The sequence below is a fragment of the Brassica napus genome, unplaced genomic scaffold, assembly GCF_020379485.1.
Source record: "Brassica napus cultivar Da-Ae unplaced genomic scaffold, Da-Ae ScsIHWf_1320;HRSCAF=1886, whole genome shotgun sequence".
Lineage (NCBI taxonomy): Eukaryota > Viridiplantae > Streptophyta > Magnoliopsida > Brassicales > Brassicaceae > Brassica > Brassica napus.
This window is the reverse complement of record NW_026014737.1, coordinates 198,667-210,106: the sequence shown is the minus strand read 5'-3', so window position 1 is coordinate 210,106 and position 11,440 is coordinate 198,667.

Below are 11,440 nucleotides of genomic sequence, written 5' to 3'. Positions count from 1 at the left end.
ATTTATATCAATATTGAAAAAAATATTTTGTAAAAACGATTCAACTGAACAATTAATCTTTTTCATATGCATAAACTAATACTCCATCTGTTTCATAATATTTGATGTTTTGTAGTAGTGCACAAAGATTAAGAAAAAATACATTTCTCTAAAAAATATGATAAAGATATAATTTTAAAATTAATTAACCAATTACAAAAAGATAATAAAATCTAATTAGTTGAATAGATTCTAATAAAGTTAAAGTTAACCTTAAAATCTCAAAATTTGATGTAAATTGAAATAAAATTCTACTAAAACATTGTCTATATTGAAACAGAGGGAATATATGTTTTAAACATTTGTACCGACAACATTATTTGTCTTGTATCAGTCTCATTAACAACATTATTTATCATGTTGCAAGCATTCTAAGTCTAATAACAAAGATACAAATTCCTTTGGTACAAAAAGCTAAACCTCTCTCTAAACGTAGGCAAACTATATATACTTTTTATAATCTTATAGGTTAATCATTATGTGATAATCAAATGCACAAAGTCCAAGAATTAAACAAACGTTACTTTCTCTTTAAGATTATTCAATTAAGTATAATAAGTAAGTTTAGTCTCAAGAATATAATCAATCATCATGGCAGATCGAGAAAAGCAGAACAAAAAGTGTCTCCATTATTTGCTCTCTTCGTATTGTTATCATCAATCCTTTTTTCCCTTTTGGAGTAAAGAAATGTTTTTGTTTGTTTGTCAATAAAATATATTATTTTGTTGATAAAATATTTTGCTTAATTCATTATATTTTATGATGCAAAAATGAGGTATTGCTATCATCCGATCACGACAACCTAATATGATCTTATGCAGTGCTCTTACAAATTTTTCACATATTGATGACGATTGAAATTGAAAATATGAATGTTGTATCATCAACGAATAGTCTAGTGCTATACGTTTTAGTCTATATGTTAGAAGTTGGTTTATCGTCGCAAATGATATTTTCTCTTAGTTAAAACTGCAATCATATAAATTTCACTAGACGTTATATATACAGCTACAAATCGACAGTTTAAGTTATTAATGAAGAATGTGTTACAAAAAAAACTATACTAGTCTAGCTCTATAATATTGAAACTTAGCAGCGGCTTTTGAAAAAAGTAATTGATATTGATACACATGTATATGCACCAAATTATTGTATACTATATGTTAGATATTTAAAATATTAGATAAAAACTAATCTAATTTGGAAAATATGGTTTTGAAAGATTAATTCAAGATTGGTACCTACCTTTTAAGAAATAGTGATTTGAATGAGAATGAGCCTGCCCAAACAATAGAGATCGGGAGAATGTTCGGAGAGATGTGTCCCGAATGGTTGTCCATATCACTTCTATGATGTTTTGTTGTCAACCTTTTCGGTTTTTTTTTTTGGTTTTGTTTTTTTTGGTTTTGTTGTCAATCTTATATTGTTGTTTTATTGATAAGATGAATTCTTTAAAAAACAAATTTGAAAGCACTAGGGGAAAAAATAAGTAAATTAATATGTCAACTCCTATTCTTAAGGATATGATATTACATATTTATTTCTTTGTTGACTTGTAAGTTCCTGTCATACTTTAATGTTTTTTAAAGACCACTTAAAGTTTTCATTTTTTCCACAAATATCCATTTACGTATTTTTACCCGAAATTTCTGAGAAGTAACTCAACCTCGTTAAGGGTGAACCTAAGAATTTCTCCCTCACTAATATACTAGTCACTGCAACTAAAATACTGCTTCAATTGGTGATTATGTTGATATAAAAAAAATTATGGCAAATTTTTGTTCCTCAAAATTTATATTAATTAGATCAAACTTTTGGTCAAATTATTAATATGTGGATCCCACTTTTTCTCTAATTTTTTTATGGAAGAATAAATATATAAAAAAAATTCTTCGAAAATACTAATGATGAACAAAATAAACAAATTTTTTTTTTCAGTTTCTCAAATAAAAATTTATTTTTCATTCTGTTTATTTTTTTCATTCATCTAATGGTGGTCACCAATCAAAACCACCAAATTATCAAATATTTTTTTTTCTAATGTATCGATAACTGCTTTAGCTTTACACGAGTAATCAAGGGATACAACCACTTTAATTTGTTACAAAAAATAATCTGACAGTCTCGTTTAACTTAAAACTTCTCTTTTATTTTATTTACGAAAAATAACATTTTACGATATTTTTTTTTAAACGATAAATTAAAAAATAAAAAGTTAAATATATGAATGTTATGTCAAATGAAATTCCCATAAAAATACATCATGGACAGCATATACCTCGTATATTACACACACAATAAAACATCTGAACTGGTATTTTGATTTCATCCGTATTATCAGAGAGAGTCACAATCAGATAAGATGTTATTTAGGAGGGGTGAACATGTTTTTGTATATATGTCAACCCCTATTATACTAATTTAAAAACAGAAATCGTTAATGACCTCTAGAAAGAAGGATTATGATTTGGTCTACATCTCTGTGGGGCTAGGACGGGTGGGAAAGTTGGTGACGATGAATACATTAGGTTTATTGATAAATTATCAACTCGATTATTAATCTTTCCACTTAAGTAATTATTTTCAGGATATATTTAAATAACTAATTAAGATGTTACTTAAACGAATATAAGTATGTAAGTTCAACTTTTTTTTTCCGAAACTGATATGTAAGTTCATACTTCTGTTCAGAGGTACGCTTAACTAAAAATCCTATTATCAAATTAGTTTTTATAATCACTAGGACAATATCGCAGTTATGATCTATTAGATTTTTAACTATATAACGTTTTAACATTCTTGAAATTTTTAAAAACAAAAGTGAAATCAGAAAACTTTTAAACAATGGCTAAGCCGAGGACAGTCACATAGTATGAACTATGAATTAGGGTTTTTTGGTAAAAATGTTAAATTATAATTAGGGTCAGGTTAGACTTACATAATAAATTAAGGAATGACGAGGTTGGGGTTTGTTTTCTTGTAGTAATAGGAATAGATTATATTAGTCTTAGACTGTTACGTTTTCCTTTAAACCAAAGACTATTAATCATGAAAATTCCAAGAGAAACACACATTTTTTAACATATCTACCAACAAATCAAAACTTGAATTATCCGAAGGTAGAAGTCATCAATATGGATATTAACTCTACCACTAACTGACCTTAATGTAGCTTTTACATAATATTTAATATTACATAGGTTTAAAATATAAAATAATGTAATAATCAATTAATCATAACATTTGTGAAGGGTAAGATTTGCTACTAGAATAAGCAAGTACGGCGGAGATATGATTGAAAGAAGAAAAATAAATAAAAATAATAATGAAGCAATCGACGAATTAAGTGCGCGAGATTATGATTAATTAACTAATATATTCAATATCATAAGGTAGTTGAAAGAATTAAGATATTAATATTATATTAGAAAAGGGGTTTTGTCACGTTATGACTTTTAGAAGACATATTAAGACGGACAACACATCCATTCGATCTGCCCAAGTTGAAGTCTTAGCTGTTTTTAATTCCTTCAACTCTTCTTATTCTGCTTGCGTGTTGCGTCTTAGTGCTTCTGGGCGGCTTATATTACTTATTAGTAGTATTTTTTTTTTTTTGAAACTCACTTATTAGTAGTATATAGTATGTAAATAATATTAGTACTAGGTTAAGATCCGCGCCTTGCACAGAATGAACATTATATATATAATTTTTTTATACATTATATGTTTTTAACATATTATAAAAATAAAAAATATATATTGAATAATTAAAATAACGGTAACTATTACTTATATAATTAAATTAGTGAGAACATATAAATAAATTTGATTAATCCAAATTTTTTTTTTCTATTTGATATGGTATATAATTAAATTTAAATAATAGTAACATATATATAGAATATTTTAATATTTATTAAATGTTAATTTTTGCTCATATTTTTTTTTATCATTTGTATGTGTTATAGCAAAATATTTAAATTACTGATAAAAATTTTTCACCGTGAGATTAATAGTTTAAGTGATTTATAATATTTTTAAAAATTAAGTTTTCAATATTTTTTAATTTTTTTATCAAAAACAAATTGTTCACAGTAAATTTCAAAATTAAGATATTTATATATTTGTATATGGTCATATAATTTAATTTAAAATGATATATATATATATATATATATCTTTTACTTTTAATACTTATTAAATGAGACTTTCAACTTATATGATTTTTTTATTTATTTGTATCAAGTCATAACAAAAAATTTAAACCATGGATCACAAAATTTGAATGTGAAATTTTTAACAATTTTAGTAATTTATAACCGCTTTTAAAAATTCAAAATATAACATACAAAGAAATTTTTTAATTTTTTAGAATATGGTTACTATGGGTTTTTAATTTATTTAAATAGTTTAAAATTAAACAAATATAATATAAGACACCCTTATTTTTATCAAACCTTTATTATTCAAAATCATTAATTGTCATATATACTTTAGCTACATTAGAAAATTCTGTTATTTTATTTAAAGAAATAATGAAGCATATTAATAATGTATTTATGGTTAGTTTAATAAAAAATTTATTTTATATTTAGATGGACCAATCTATTTCTCTAAGAATTTTAAGAATTATTCTAATGATGACACATGACTACAAAATAATATTAGTATTGTATATACTTTTAAATGTACATATAACATATATGCATCAGAATAAATGAACTATTCCCTCGTACATGCATACGACGGAAAAAAAAGGTCTTGGATATTGATTTTTTTCCGTAGTAAGTGATGAAAGAATTGATTATGGCGACGAACTAAATGACAAAACAGGTAAACAACAACAAAAGTTGATAACATATACGAAAGACTTAAGAAAGTATAATCTTGTGGCTACTTTTCTCGTCTATATATTTATTACAATCGTTTTTCCGCACTACGCGCGGATATATACTTTTAAATTTATATCATATTTTATCATATATAAATTATTATCTTAATTTTAGAATAATTGTGTTTATTTGATCATTTACAATTTACTATTGCCGTGAGAAAAATTTAATCTTTTTCTTTCATAAAAAAAAACTTTTCATTCTCTCTTTCATTATCTATTGTTACGCTTCTTCTCTGATTCCGGTTACTCCCTTAGAGCCGAAGTTGGATCTTTGATTTTAGTTTTTTATCATATTTTGTCAACTGAGATCATCTGGTTTTCTTCATGTTCTTCTTTTTGGGTAACTTAATCATGTTTTGATTTTGTCTTTTCAGGAGATTAATTAGTTTATTGATGATCTCAATGCAATGTGAATCGATCTTCTTTGCTTGATATAGCTAGTTAAAGCGGGTTGGGTTTTCTTACCCTCCAGATCTGATTTTATCTTTGAAACCATGTGTTGTTTTGTTTGTGTTGCATGTCGTCTCTGAGCTTTCTTTGGGTCACTATTGGTTTCGATCTTCGACCTTCTCGATCTTTCGAGCAAGTTTGAACTCGATTGTGAGTTGTTTCGCTCCTTTTCATTACCCTTAAGATTTTATCAAAATCTCTTCTTCTATCAAGCTTTACATAGTGTTTCGAGTTCTCTTCTCTGTCTCTGCCATTCAGGTTGACGACTAATGAACTTAATTGTTCTGTTTCCTGGTGTATGAAACTTTGGTCTTTATATTGCATGTGCTATTCTATATAGCAGGAGATGCAAGCCAGAGGTCCTAGTCTGGAGTCCTCGCCTTGTCTTTGTTCAAAGGAGCTCTATTGTAGTCAACGTACATTGTTTTGTTCTTGGTTTCTTATGATTTGATCCTTGTTTATTTTAATTTTGATTGGTAAAGTTAAAGATTGTGTTATCTCTATGTTGATCTTTGTCTCCCATATGTGAGATGTTGTTTCCATGGACTTTTGGTTTGGTTCGACGGACTGTTCTTGTCAGAATTATGGTAATCGCTGGTCTTTATATCTTCATTGATTGTAATGAAAATAGTGTTTAAAAAATATTTACAACTTACTATTTTGACTTTTATGGTAATTTTTTGATATATATGACTTTTAAGATTTTATATGCTGTTGCACATAGCTATTTTAATGTCAAATAAGTTTCAGTTACAGTATATGAAATGAAAAGGAGTAACCTGAAATGTAGTTTGAGTTACTTTTTTCCTGAAATGTTTTGCAAACTTTACTTGTATATAAGATTTGAAACATTTTAGGGAACAAAATTTCATATAAGTAAAACACATCAGAACAAAAAATATTTGTTCAATAATGCACTTAAATTTATTAATATTGTTTTATGTAAATTTTTAATATCAATTATTGTTGACTGTTTTAGAACTGAAACCATTTAAGATTTGTGTGACAGTACATTATTAAATAGTGAAAATATTAATTTATATAATAATATTAATTGGAAGCGTATTAAACAATATTAGTGACCAATATTTTAGTTGAAGAAATTTTTTTTATTTGTACTTGATTTTTTTAGAATGTGTAAATGTTGTTTTTGTAACTTTGGTCTAATATAATTTTGATAACATTATAATAAATAAGCTTATATCTTATTTGGTGTCAGACTTCTGTAAATTAATATTCAGTTATGGATAAATTGTTTGCTAATTAATTACAAAGAATAATAGTGTATGAACCAAAAGTTCTATTGAAAAAATAATTTTAAAAACATAGAAGGAAAAAAATAGAAGCGGCATTTATACATGAACATCACTTTTAGAATTTTTGGAGAAACAAATGCATATTCTGATTTCTTAGGAATTTTAATATAAAACTTTACCCCAAGTTTGATATCACTTTTTAAATTTATCTTTAAAAGATAACTATTTTCTTTAATATTTTAAATTTAAAAGCTAAAATTAACATTGTCATTTATAAATGTTTGATGGAGACAAACAACATTTGTGACGGGGACATTGCTGGAAACTAACTCCTCCTTTGCTCCTGGGAGCTAGACGGACATTGTTTTTTTTTCTTGATATGCTTATGGCAGAAAAGATACAGCCAAGGCCTTAGAGGACTTGGTAGGAAGATCAGGTCCAGTTACTTAGCTCATCATCACTTTTTTCTTCTGACCATACTTCTTCTTTCTACTGAGATATGAATTGCCTTTGTTGAAGGTTTTAACACTCTCTTGCTTGTCTCCTTATAGTTGAAGAGAAGCAATGTTCTTAACTTTGCACATTAACTCAAGCTGTTCAAGCCCGATTTCAAAAGCACCGGCTGGAGTCGCATAATATTTTGTTTTTTTTCAAGTCCTCAGGACAGCAGCTAAGGAATATAAAGACTTTGTACTCCGCATAAATAACCAGATAATGCACATCACAGACGCATACAATTGGCATGAATTACCTTGCTTGGACGGTCACACCCTATATCCATGGAAAAAATTGGTAGCCTAGGATAGAAAATAAAAGAGCATTTGTTAATCAGTAAGAAGATATATGTCACATAAATACCTTGATTCAACATTCAACAGCCGCAAAGTAAACTTACCAAAAGAGAATGTCTGACTTCTGATCGCCTTCTTTATTTCTTGCCCAGGCTGTTTTATTCTAGTCGTGGGTGTAATGGAATCTCTGTGAGGCACTGACACCAGTGCAGCTTTCTGCGTTAATGTAATGGAATGTACCAAATAGTAGAGAAGCGCGACTGTTGCATTGACACCAGTGCAGCTTTTTGCATAAATGTAATAGAATGTACCAAATAGGAGGCTGGCTTCTAATTTTCTTTTAATCGCAACTCTAATTCCTTAAGCTTCAGTCTTCTATTTTTGTTGGTGTAGCTCATACTGTTGCTTTGACATTTAAATCACTCTGAAAAAAAAGATGGTACGCTAGAATAGCAAACTCCACTTGAGCTTCTGGTATGGTTAGCACTGGCAAAAAGAAAATGTTAACATCAAAAAATAAGTTTTGGAAATAAACCAGTCACATTAGTTTCATTGGTATTGTTTTTTTTTTGGCTTCAAAGCTTAAATCCAGAATAATTATGAATCTTAGAGACCAAGAAAGATAATGTAGCTTGTTAGATTTAGCTTTAGAGGAATAACCATACCGTTGCTGGCCAAGTTACATTGGTCCATACACATATCTTCTATTCCATTGTTTGACCTGTCCAAACATTTTTTGAGTTTATTCTGTCTCAGAAACATCAAAAAATAAAGAGGTCGCATGACAACTAAAAACGAAACATTCTTAAGTTGTACTTACTTCCAGTTCAGTTCAAGTAAAGCTTTTTTGGTTAACGCAATCTGGTTGACTGGTTCTCTGCATCACCAGGTCTAAAGTTTGGGTTTACAGTGTAGAGTTTGAGTTTAGATTTAGATTTTAGGATTTAGGGTTTAGGGTTTAGCTGACGGCGTTAACGTCATAAGCCTCGTTAAAATTGACGTTATTTTTGTAGTTACTAGGGTCGGCCCGCCCTACGGGCGGGATATTAGTTAATTTGATATTCACTAAATGCTCGAGTTGAAATTTATTTTAAGATTCAAGAATTTGGTTATCTGTTATGTCTTACTTATTAGTATGCGGTGGTATAGTTGTTTTTCGATTATTCTTGCTTTGGTATTGTATCAAATTAACTAATTGTCTAACTCATAATTATAGATGTACAAATGTGGATTTGTGATAAAGTTTGATGACAATACTGTTTTTTTTTAATTCTTATTCATAGTGGAGTGTGCATGTGTCAGAAAGAGGCATATAACAATTTTTATTTTTTTGTGTATGAATTTTAAATATATATTATTTTGTATAATGCATACTTGTTTTACAACATTTGCTTGTAGACTAAAAAAATTGTTTTCTATATTTTTAAAAGAGAAAATATTTATTAGTCTAAAATATAACATGTACATATGTATTGACTATATATAGAAGTTGAGTGTTATTTTAAAATGACATATGTATAGAGATTTTTCAACCATTACTTCACTGGCACAAAACATTTATAACTGTAAATCCTTCTTTTAAAAGCAAAACTAATAAAAGCGTGTACAACAAATGTATTTTGATATATATTATATGCATCAAGTTATAAAGGTTGGAAACATTGCAAAACTGTTTGGAGCAAAGTTTTTAACTTCACGATCTTCATCTTGACGTCAGTTCAGTGTCGGCCCTGGCCACAAGCAGAAGAAGCATGGGCTTCCAGCTGACACGATAATAAGTATTTTCGCGGCCACATATTTATAAAAAGTGACTTTAGCCTAGTGGTTCTAAGAGAAATTACATGTGCTAGAGGTGCTGGGTTCAATTACCCTTAACTGCATTTATTTATTTTGGCCCTAAATATAAAATGGGACACGTGTCACTCCCCGAACGTACGAATTGATGACGTGGCTTCACGGGAGAGAGGCGAACATTTCTTTATATATATAGATTTTATTTTAATTTGATATTTTTTATGTATTAATAGATGTGGCACTTTGATTAGATATTAGAAGTGCGGTGAATTTATAAGTTTACCTAGGAGGTAAACCCTAAATATTTATCTTTATATATTGCGAAATCACGGAGAGGAGAAACTGAAATTGGTGAAAGCGTACTTAGAAATGGGAATGGTAGACTCTCTCTCTCTCTTCTCTCTCTGAGATTTTTGAGAGATCGAGAGTCGCGGTGGTTCCCTCCACGAGTTGTGATTACCAATTCTGGTACACGGCAGTCCCCTTGACGGCGTGTAGCCGGCTTTTCTTCTGGTGGTTCGCGCTTCCTTCGGCGGAACTATCCGGCGATGAAACTTTGATGACGTTGCGTGCTCTTTCTCGAGCTGTTCCGTTCGTCTTCGATGGTTATCGCTGGCTAAAGTATCGCAAGATTGGGTGGTGTCATTTGGGTTCCTCGGGTGTGCTCGAGGTGTGTGAAGGGTTCGTTATGGTGGTGGGGGCCTAAGCTTGGATGATTCTCTCCGACGTGTACGATTGAAGAAACTGAATCCATTAATCTTCCAATACAGGTGGTTTCAGTGGTTCTGGTCAAGGTCTCAGTTGAATCTGGTGTTGTGGTTCTGATTCCAGCGTGTTCCGGCGAAATTTGTTGTCGTTTTTCTTCTTCGCCGATGGTAACCTCGCGGTTGGGTCACGATCGGTGATGGTGCGATAATCTTGTGACGCGTGTCTTTCCTTGTTGTTGAGGTGATGACATGTGTTCTCCTCTTTCGGTTAAAACAACACGCGTGTCTTAAGGCGTGTTTTCGTCGGCTTGTCCGACTTGGTAGTTGGGCCGGAGGCCATATTTTTTAGTTTATTGTTTTTGTTTGGCCCGTTGTTTTAGGCTTATAGGGGATGGACCCTATTGTATGGTTTCTTTAGGCTTTCGGCTGTTTTTAATATATTATAGATGAAAAACAAAATTGGTGAAAGCAAAGATGTGAGTTTTCATTGATTTAATAATTAACTAATGCATGTTAACAACAAAAGGGCTTCTCTCTCTTATCGCTCTCTCTTCTCTCTAAGAAACAAAACCAGCAGCACCAAACCCTAGCTCCGGGCACCGCATCTGGCGCCGGAGGCGTCCCCTTCCCCCTAATCTCCTTTTCCCTTTGCTCTCACCCTCTCTTCTCTATCCTAAGTCGACATGCTCGCCTTGTGACTGTCTGAGATCTTCTTCCAAAGAGTCCTTTGCGACAGACGGAGGCAGATACCGGCGTTCCATGGACAGGCGGCGAGACCCAAGGAAGGTCGAGGGTGGTGAGAGTCGGCTTTTAGAACGAAGATTCGTGTCAGATCCAGTTTTCTATTTTTGAGATCTATGAAAAAATCTTCACGGAGATGGCACGTGACTCGGCGTAGACTTCTTCTCCACCTCGTGGCGGTAAGATTTCTGGAGGAGCAGTGTGAACGGACGGCAGAAAGGGGTTCTCAGGATTCTGGAGGCGACGCGTGGTGAGGTCTTTCAACGATGGAGTTGTCAACCAGAGGTGGAGACTTTGCTAGCGAAACGCGGTGGAGTTGCTACATCCAAGCGCCGGTGACGGTCTGGTGGTCGCCCCTGTGATAGAAACTACACACTTCTTGAAGCCGCGACTTAGTGTTCCCGTTTCACGACGCCATTATCTAGGTCGCTTTTCATTCCAGACTCGTGTTTGGTTTTAGGCTGAGGATACAGACAGTGATGGCCGGAAGGAAGAGGAGCTCAGGTTGGAATGCGCCTTCTGGTGTTGACACTACAAGAAAACATCCGCATACTGAGGGAAAAAATCGTCGGTATGTCGTCGGAATAAAGCTATTCCGAGGACATATTATTCCGACGACATACCGTCGAAAAAAGTCCTCGGAAATATCTCCTCGGAAATTCATATTTCCTCGGAATTCCGTCCGAAATTTCCGACAGAATTCCGAGGAAACTCCGAGGACACAAAGTTCGTCGGAAGGTTCCTCGGAATATACCGAGGGATGCCTTC